Source organism: Sebastes fasciatus, chromosome 23, assembly GCF_043250625.1.
Source record: "Sebastes fasciatus isolate fSebFas1 chromosome 23, fSebFas1.pri, whole genome shotgun sequence".
Taxonomy (NCBI): Eukaryota; Metazoa; Chordata; class Actinopteri; order Perciformes; family Sebastidae; genus Sebastes; species Sebastes fasciatus.
In genome coordinates this window covers 4,511,281-4,521,232 of record NC_133817.1, presented here as the reverse complement: position 1 = coordinate 4,521,232, position 9,952 = coordinate 4,511,281, and the positions used below count along the sequence as shown (strand labels likewise).

General features: G+C 41.8%; 1 long non-coding RNA gene across 1 annotated transcript in view; it reads right to left on the bottom strand.

The window, feature by feature from the left end:
- Positions 1-9,952, bottom strand: part of LOC141762090 (uncharacterized) — a 119,542-nt gene that overhangs the window by 42,404 nt on the left and 67,186 nt on the right. The window contains exon 2 of the long non-coding RNA XR_012592722.1: positions 1,101-1,266. This is a non-coding gene — a long non-coding RNA (uncharacterized LOC141762090). The remainder of the gene's footprint in view (positions 1-1,100; positions 1,267-9,952) is intronic.

Here is a 9,952-nt window from a genome sequence, read left to right as displayed (position 1 = left end):
AGCCACAGCTGGCAGCTGTTTTGCATGAAAAGGCTCTGAAAACTGATTATATGACGGACAAAGTTGGCAACTTGTGGGATGAACAGTGGCTGGAGTGGAGGATTTAGCAGTTTAAAGAGTCTGATGGTTAAAAGAAAAAAAGAAACGTCGACTGTCGGTGTGGTAAACGGAAAGCGGTCTCTGGTTTTAAAGCCCAACATGTGTTGTCCCCTCTATAATAATAATGTCTCACCCGGTGGCAATCTGGGGGTCCACCCTAACAGGGCTTGAGCTTAAGGACGTCCCGTCGTCCCGGGGCCGCATGGAAAGGAAAATTAATTTTGGGATGAATTTGGGACAAGAGTTGAAAGAAAAATACGTGCACGTTTTGACAGGAGCATCTTGTCCTGCAGCTCCTCCAGCTTTAAGACGCACCAGCTAACATGGCCGGTTCTAGCTTTTTGGGGGCAAAATCTTGTTTTTTGACCAAATACTACTTTTACACATACACAAAAATATTTCAATTTAACATAGCTGAATTGTTAACATCAAAATCAAAACAAACATGCAAATTATAAATAACAAAACAATAATATGACTTAAATAAATATATAAATAAATAAATAAATATATATATAAATAAATAAATATATAAATAAATAAATATATAAATATATAAATAAATAAATAAATAAATAAATAAATAGATGAATAAATAAATTAATAAATAAATGTTTTGGATAAATTATAAATGTATGAATAAAAATAAAATAATCACTTTTGATGTTCAATTAATGTTAAAGGTCACTTTGAATGATTAACGAATGATAATGTGGAAAAACAAAGATTTTAAATTGGGGACGGTTCTGGGAGGACGGTGAAAAAAGTCAGTTTAGAGCCCTGCCCCTTAACTAGTGCTCCAGTGTTACGCTGAAGTCTTACACTGACGTAACACGCAATATACAAGATTTCATGGATGCAAAGCAAAGTAATCAACTAGGCTATACATGCTTAGCACACACATCACCATGTTGTGAACAATAAGGCCACTACAACAGAGTCCACACAGCACACCCACCTCTCCCTCTCTAACCCGACACACACTTGAACCCGCCACTGACCTTTGACTCGGCTTCTTCTCGTTGCCGTCCTGGTATCCGAGAAGAGGAGAGACGATGTTCCTGCTTTAATGCAGGTTCTTCATGCACAGCACTGGATCAACTTTGTCCAAAGGGGGTCCGTTTAGGTCCACGAACAGAAGTGAAGACCGGCTCTCTTCGCTGTGACCTGTAGAGAATAAATGTTTTGCAATTTGAATAAGGAATACTGCTGGACATAGTCAGCTTTTAACCCCATATTCTGCACACTGGTCTCACTGCTTCCTCCTTTGCGCCATGACGGCCTAGACTCAATTCCTAACGCTGCTAGAGGGCTTTGTCAGCCTCTATGATCCAGATGTCCTGGGACAAGATTTAACCTCTTCCACTCGTTGAGGGCGCCGACGCGCTTGGCCGACTTTACATTTCTTTCAGAGGCTGTAGCAGGCTCAGTTTGAGAGCTAGAAGGTACTAGTATCATATGAAACTAGAAAAACCTAAGGAATACATTGGTAGCAACCATGTCAGACCAGCCTGTCGGGAAGAATACTAAACAACGCTACAAATTTAGGCTAAATTTTGGCGAGGAAAAACTGAAATGGCCATTTTCAAAGGGGTCCCTTGACCTCTGACCTCAAGATATGTGAATGCAAATGGGTTCTATGGGTACCCACGAGTCTCCCCTTTACAGACGTGCCCACTTTTGGGCAGTTTGGGGCAAAAAACATGCAGTTTTTTGAATGCAGCATAAATGTGTGTTATTTTCACCTCTTCTAAAATGGTGTGTTTGAATATTTCTGCATACTGGGGTCCCTAAACAGTCTTGGAATTACATAAATTGGGTATCACTGTAAAGCTGAGACTCTTGTAGATCCAACGAGCCCAAATGTATTCATGTGTGATGATGTTAGTCCCCATAGGAGACATTTCATTGTAGTAAAACTGTATAAAATGACCTGTGGTGACCTCTAGGATAATCACAGCCTCATGAAACTTTACAGCCACAAACTAGAGACCTAGAGCATTCAGAGGATGGATGGATCAAACTAGAGACCTAGAGCATTCAGAGGATGGATGGATCAAACTAGAGACCTAGAGCATTCAGAGGATGGATGGATCAAACTAGAGACCTAGAGCATTCAGAGGATGGATGGATCAAACTAGAGACCTAGAGCATTCAGAGGATGGATGGATCAGACTAGAGACCTAGAGCATTCAGAGGATGGATGGATCAAACTAGAGACCTAGAGCATTCAGAGGATGGATGGATCAAACTACAGACCTAGAGCATTCAGAGGATGGATGGATCAGACTAGAGACCTAGAGCATTCAGAGGATGGATGGATCAAACTAGAGACCTAGAGCATTCAGAGGATGGATGGATCAAACTAGAGACCTAGAGCATTCAGAGGATGGATGGATCAAACTACAGACCTAGAGCATTCAGAGGATGGATGGATCAGACTAGAGACCTAGAGCATTCAGAGGATGGATGGATCAAACTAGAGACCTAGAGCATTCAGAGGATGGATGGATCAGACTAGAGACCTAGAGCATTCAGAGGATGGATGGATCAAACTAGAGACCTAGAGCATTCAGAGGATGAATGGATCAGACTAGAGACCTAGAGCATTCAGAGGACGGATGGCTTTCCTAGCTGGATTGACAATAAGGGTGTTTCTGAGCAGTTTACACAACAGAAGTGCTCGCCATCTAATCGCCGAAAAATGAAATTCTTGCAGAAATCTCCAAATGTCAAAAGTTTTTGATACCCAATCACAGCATGGCTTTTTCTATGGTGTTCCTCAATGTCTTGGTGTCTTAATGTGGTATTTTGGAGGGATTATTGATCATTTTTATCGATTCTCAAGTGGTAAAAAATAGTTAAATTTAGCAGCAAATCTGTGTAACAAATGGTACCAACCCCAAAAATTGCTGCAACAACTTATGAGACATAATAGAGCATGGGGATGGACATCATATACTTCTATCATAATGTTCTAAACCCTCATACACCACTTTCACAATTTATTTTAATTCATTAATTCATGTTTATTTCTGATTTATGACTAGAACAACTTGACACATATTGCTGAGCTGCATCTCAAATTAATCTTCAGGTTCCCATCTTTCAGATGATGTACACCACTTCTATGTGACATCTACTGTTGATCTGCTATCTCCCCCTAAAGACCCCCTAAAAAAGACAAAAATAGGTCTATCCTCATATTAGTATCGTTGGGTATAATTACATATTTTATTTACAGGTCTAGAAGATATAAAGGAAGTCGGTCAGAAGGACCCCATTGGATGTTCTGCCTTCAGGGCCCCGTTCTGTTTAAACCTCCTGTGTGTGTTCAAAAGGATGCCGTGTGAATGCATGTTCCTAAAACAGATGAAAAGGACGAAAGCAAATCCAAAAAGCTTGTAATTTCATGACTGTTAGAAACGCAGCGGCTTCTCCGTCCTCTCGCAGTCGTCATGATCTCCGTGTCTCCGGGGGTTTTCTTCTTGTCTCTTTATCATACCACTGCTAGGGACAGGAAGTCAAGAGGGTTCAATAGGGACGGTGGCACCTCACTGAAACCAATTATACACGGGCTCCGAAGCCTTCGTTTCTGTGCTGGGAGCTTTGAATGGTTTTGATATTCCATGATGAATTACCACGACCAAATGAGAAGGAGAGAGAGGAGGGGGAGCAAGAAAGCGAGAGAGCAAGAGGCTGAGAGAGAGAATCCAGGAGGAATTCTTTGCCTTAACTCCCTCGGGGTGTTCAGTGTGTTGGTGGAGTACTGTACGTTTCTCTGGCAAGCGTATCTCCTCTCTTCCACCCACGCGAGTCTCTCAAACCCAATGAAGTCCCAGCGGAGGAGTTCCTTCATCCGGCCCGAGCGTGCGTGCTCTCGTGTTGCACACCTCTTAATTAAACAACGGCAAGCGCCGAAAACATTGTTTGACAGAGACTGTGGAAATTAACTTTGTCTGTGGTAAAAGGAAAATATAAAATCTTGCAGGATGTAAGTTCATTAAGCGGGGAAAGCCCGACCGAGCTCGTTGTGCTTTACACGTCGCCTCTCGTTGGTTCAAGTGCTGCTTCAACGTGGTGGCTTTCTTCTTTAGCTTTCATGTATCCCAGCATGCTTTTGTGTATGTATGTACATGTATACGCGAATACATCATTACTCAAACAATGCGTAGACGGCTGTAAACAAAGTCCTCCAGAGAGGAACCACTGCCAGCAACAATTCTTTCCATCTGAATCATCTTGGAAAACTCACTGCATATTCCTGAGTACATTTACATGTATACCCTGATCACTGGCGGTAATCTGCTTAAGGCGATGTTTTGTTTACAGCGTTTGAACGCCGCGCAGTTCAAAGTGATGTGATCTTTCTATTGAAATGATGTAATAATCCATCTAGCGCTCGCCACTCCTCAGCAGCACAGCGCCATGTGGTTAGGTTTGTAAAGCTTCAGTGGGGAGAAATGGAGCAAATATGATTGTTTTTATAAAACAATCATATAAACATGTGCCTCTGTGTCCTCCGGTGCTCCTAATGGCATTTGCAAGATTTCACAGACCGGAGGAAAACAACCAATCAGAGCCGAGCTGGAGCCTTGCCGTCTCTGAGCTAGGGGATGTGACGTTTTTTTCTTTCTCACTGGTTAATAAACTCGTGACAACACCGGTGTTACTGACTACACCGGACATTTTACAAAAAAAGGTGACATATAAGGTTGATATATGGAGCGCTCTTACTTTGATCTTTACCGTCGGGTGGCGTGGCGATGTGTCTGGCCCAAGCCCCCAGGAAGAGCGCCAGTCGTTGATCCCAACTTTCGTAGAGGCAAACAGGCATTACAGTAACAGAATATTGATTAATATTTGATCAGCGCTGCCTAGTTTGACCGTTTGATCAGAGTTTGCGAGTGATTGACAGCTGCCTCCGTTGAATGAACAGCCAATAGGAACGCTCTCTCTTTGAAATGACCTGTGATTGGTCAAAGTCTCCCGTCACGGGCTAGATTTTCTAAAGCCTGAAAACAGAGCCATGAGGAGGTGCAGAAGTCTCCCAGAACACTTGAATTAGAATATGCTGAAAGGTTATTATGGGATTTTTGCCCAATGATGCCAAAAATACTCTGCCTACTGCAGCTTTAATCTGATAAGTGAGTCTATCTATGTTCTTAACACAACGCTGTCAATGTGGGAGACCTGACCTTGTAGAAAAGTCTTTGTGATAAAAGGTTTAAGTTCAAACACTCAGATAAAACTCAGAGAGAGTTTGGCTGTAACGAGGTGGAGTGCTTCACAGATTCTGGCCGACATCGTTGCAAATGTGATTTATGCTTACGGCCATCGAGGAGCTCAAATCTTTAATTACCGTGCAAATTACTGGCCACTGTAATTCATCAGTACACAACCACCAGAACCTCATTTCCACACTAATTTAATGAATAATTGCCTTCTTGGAAAACCTGCCTCTTCTAGTATAATGGCAAAAGGCCTCGGAGGATACGGACACTAATGTGGAGCCGAGTTCACACGTTCAAGCTGCCGACTGCTACCTGTTTTAAATGAAACTCATGACGGCGGCAGCGGCGGCGGCAGGGCGAGGGTGAACTGGCTTTAATTGCATTGACGTTCACATCTTCATGCTGCAGGGAATTCGGCTATTGTAAAACAGGTTGTCTGGGATCTCTGGTGCTTTTATTTTTCCGATTCAGACGGTGGAGGATGGAGGCGGCTCATTGACCGTCTGCCTTAATTTGTTCCCAGCATGAGAGCGGCCACTGACCACAAACTCCCATCAGTATTAAAACAGGAAGATAAAGCCAAGCAACTGTTTATTACTGAAGCCTGTGCATGTTTTTTTTAGTCAAACTTGTTTCTACAACCACAGAAATCCATGTCTGTCACATATTGCCAGGGATTTTTTTGAGCTGCACAATACTTTTTTTTATCATAATGCTTCAATCTCTGATAGTGAAAGACGTTTCTTCACTCAGAAAACTGAGATCTTTAAGGGGAAAAGCGCATTTACTGATTACAGCCTCGCAGTCTGTTACTTTACTCCACAGAGAGACCCCCAAAACATAAATCCAATCCCTTCTCTATCGATTCAACCCGCCATGTTAACTCTACTTCCTTCAATAGAGAGCGAGGGGATCCAAAGAGAAAGCCGGTACAAACGCGGCTGACCTTCACTCGCTCCGAAAGCACGAGATCCTGGAAAACCGCGGACTCGTATCCAATCAATTACTCGGTGGCTTAATTGATTTGCAAAGGTAATCACTGGGCACGCATCCACCGGGGGCAGAGTATTTGATGTTTTAATAAATGGTTTTACAGCAGAACTGGACGACCGGATCGATTCCGCCTCTGCAACCTTGATTATAGCACGAGTTGGGAGAAAAACAGCAGTTGTAGCAGCGGGGACGAGCCAAGACGATGCGATTGGTTGGGCTTATCTTTACTGTTGGCGCTGAGGTGTTGTACAGCGGTGTGGTTAAAAAATCAAAGCTGACCACATTACTCAATTTCCTCTTTACAGGAAGGAATCTGACTCCGGACGCTTACTGTAGATCTCTGCAGAAAATGCAGTAAAATGTAAAAATAAATAGGAATCAGAATCAGCCACCTACAGTTGACATTTACCACGATACATACCCAACACACAAGACTTTCTTACACTGTGAAATTCTTTAACACTAGAAAAAGCTGAGTCACTGTCACAGATCTTTGCTTTTCAAACTTTGAAAATGTCTTAGGATGTTCAAAATCCATTGTGGTTTCCTCTTAACATGTACAGCATCTTTAAAACAGAGGCTGCATTACACTTGAAGAAGAACGAGGTCTTCACAACTTAAGGTTGTAATCGCGAGTATCAAGTATCATGATCTGACATGCAGCCTGCCTGGACTTGAGCGGAAATGGAAACTTAACTACGGAGAGCACTTTGTTTGAAGTTGCCCGTCACGTGAATGATGTAAATTGTAAGCTCGGACCACTGATTCGCCAAACATGCTTGCTTGCAATAGTAACTATAACTGTAATATAACAATAACTGCACTATACCGTACACCGACTGTCTATCAATACTTCTCAGGTGCAACTTCAATTCATACCGTGCAATACTTTCAGGTGCAACTTCAATTCATACCGTGCAATACTTTCAGGTGCAACTTTAATTCATACCATGCAATACTTTCAGGTGCAACTTCAATTCATACCGTGCAATACTTTCAGGTGCAACTTCAATTCATACCGTGCAATACTTTCAGGTGCAACTTCAATTCATACCATGCAATACTTTCAGGTGCAATTTCATTCCACTCCCTGTGCAATATCATATTTCCACCTGTGCAATAGTCTGTTTATTGTCAATACTGTATATATTGTTCCCATTTTTAAATTCCCTTCTATTTAAATTGTTCATATTTTATATGTCTCTCTACTTTTGTTTTGCTTTTTGCACTGTGTTGTATCTTGATTTTTGTTTTTTACTGCTGCTTCTTGTTTCTGCACTATCCCCTGTGCTGCTGTACACTGTACATTTCCCCCACTGTAGGATTAATAAAATAATATCTTATCTTATTTAATCTTATCTCAACGAGTACCAAAGTTGCTATGAAAGGTATCGGAGTAAAAGTACACATTTTATTTAGGAAACGTAGTGGAGTAAAAGTGAAAGTTGACACAGAAATAACCTCAAAAGACAAATATATTGTGTCTGATCTCGACGTAAGACACTGAACTTCACTGGAAGATGATTCATTTCAAATAAGATGCATCCTTTGACTTTACTCTGTTCTTGTGTTGATCATTTATTCAGAGGAGTGTTGTCCTCACTGCCGTTTGGCGAATAAACACTTGATGACTAAAAGTTTCTAAAGAGCTTGTAATGCTCTTAATGCAATAAATGTTTCATCCCCATGGTACTCCTCACATGGTTTACAGTCTCTTAAAACACACATTAAGTGTGATCAAAATGCAACAAACGGGCAACACAAAGGCCTCACCTGTCGAATTAAAAGCAAGTGTGATATTTTGTTGTTTATTTCTAAAGGGCCAGTGGACATTAATCAAATCTGGCGTTCTTAAAAAAGCAATGTAAATGTGCCAGGGTGAGCTAAACAACTAAATTGCAGCTAATGCAACAACAACCCACAGCTTTTTTATAAACAAATAAGTTATTTATGAGTGTAATGATTCTGAAACAATGCAGCTATAAGCTAATCAAAAAAGTAGCTAGAAGATTAAGATTTGTAGGACACAAAAAAGTCACACAAGCTGCCTCTCGACACCAGAACATAATCCTACGCTGACCTTTAACTTTTACCTGCACAGACGGACTACAACAAGCGACTGTACTCCGGAGTGCTGTCAGCTTCATACTGCAGGTCTCATTGAACACAGCCTAATGGGAAAGCCTAACAAGTTTGTTCTCCCTAAGTTTGCTGTGAAACTTTGCTCCCATGAGATTTCTATGAAAGTCCTCTCTTGGATCTTTTTTCCAGATAACTTGAATAAAAGCTGTGATAATTTAAATGAGGACAAATACTCTGAAGTTAAACTCCACGGCTCATCGGAGGATCCTCTTTGTACACAGCTCCCCCACCTTCACAGTCTGCACAGAGCGGGAGGAAACGGGGCCTCTGGGAGGCATTTTCTGAAGTTTAACATTTCCATGGGTTCACTAGTTGAAAGGCTGCCCACCGGCCAGTTTTAATTGCCTTCGGGGGCCATTAGGGTAGGTCATCCACCACTGCGGTCCAAGGCTGCATCTGCCCGCCTCGCTGTGGGATCAAACCATCTCATCTGAACCACATCCAGGTCAGACCGCCACCAACACGAGGAAGAGACAAACTGGGAATTCCTGTATATAAGATCGATACACTCACACCTGGGGCTTTTCTCAAACCACCCCCTACATACTTCCACTCTGTTTGCGCGCCTGGTGGAGGGTCCGTCATATAAAGTGCCATCCCAAACCAGTTAGCGGGGAGTGGAGGTGGGTTAAATAACCCTCCAACAGCGAGCCTGCATCAATGCCGACTTACTGGCCACGTGCAACGGCGCGTTGTGTTCGTCACGGAACACGCTCCGTACAAATGTAAGTTCCGTGCAACTACCCGTACAAAAGTAAACTGCTCAAACTAAATAGATATTTAACACCGTAATGTTATATTGTATTTTGGATCAATCTACCCTTGTCTAATGGTAGTAATTTGATTGTAAAGTGTTGTATATTTACAGGGACTGTTGCAAAAACCAAGCAGCTCCAGCTCATTTAACATCAGAGTTAAGAAGATGTTCACAAAAAGAAAAGAACAGTGTGTATGTACTGTACTGAAGTATACATTATAGGCATTTTATTCAACTTTATACCGCTACTCCACTACATCTCAGAGACAAATTTGTACTTTTTACTTCACTACATTTTCAGATTTCAATTCTTTTTGTCTGTTGTTGTTTTTTTTCTTCTCCTGAGCTCGCAACTGTGATGCTTGCTCTCATCAGCGGTGTCTCCATTTGCAGCAGGCAGCTGTTTTCAGCACAAAATGCTGTTAAACACACCGTACGCTACCTGCTCAGCTACAAACTGCAGACACACAAAGTTAGTGACTAGCTGGTGAACATAGTGGAGCGTTTAGCGGATAAAGAGCCAGATATTTCCCTCAGGAGTTGGTGGTGGAGACCAGGAACAGAGATTGTTTTTAACAATGTTGTAAAAGTCATGATTCTTTGCTTTTATGTAAATCACTTTGTGTTGCATTTTATGCATGAATTGTGCTATAGAAGTTGATTATAATTCTTATTATCCTGCGACCCTGAATAGGATAAGTGGTTACAGATAATGGATGGATGGATT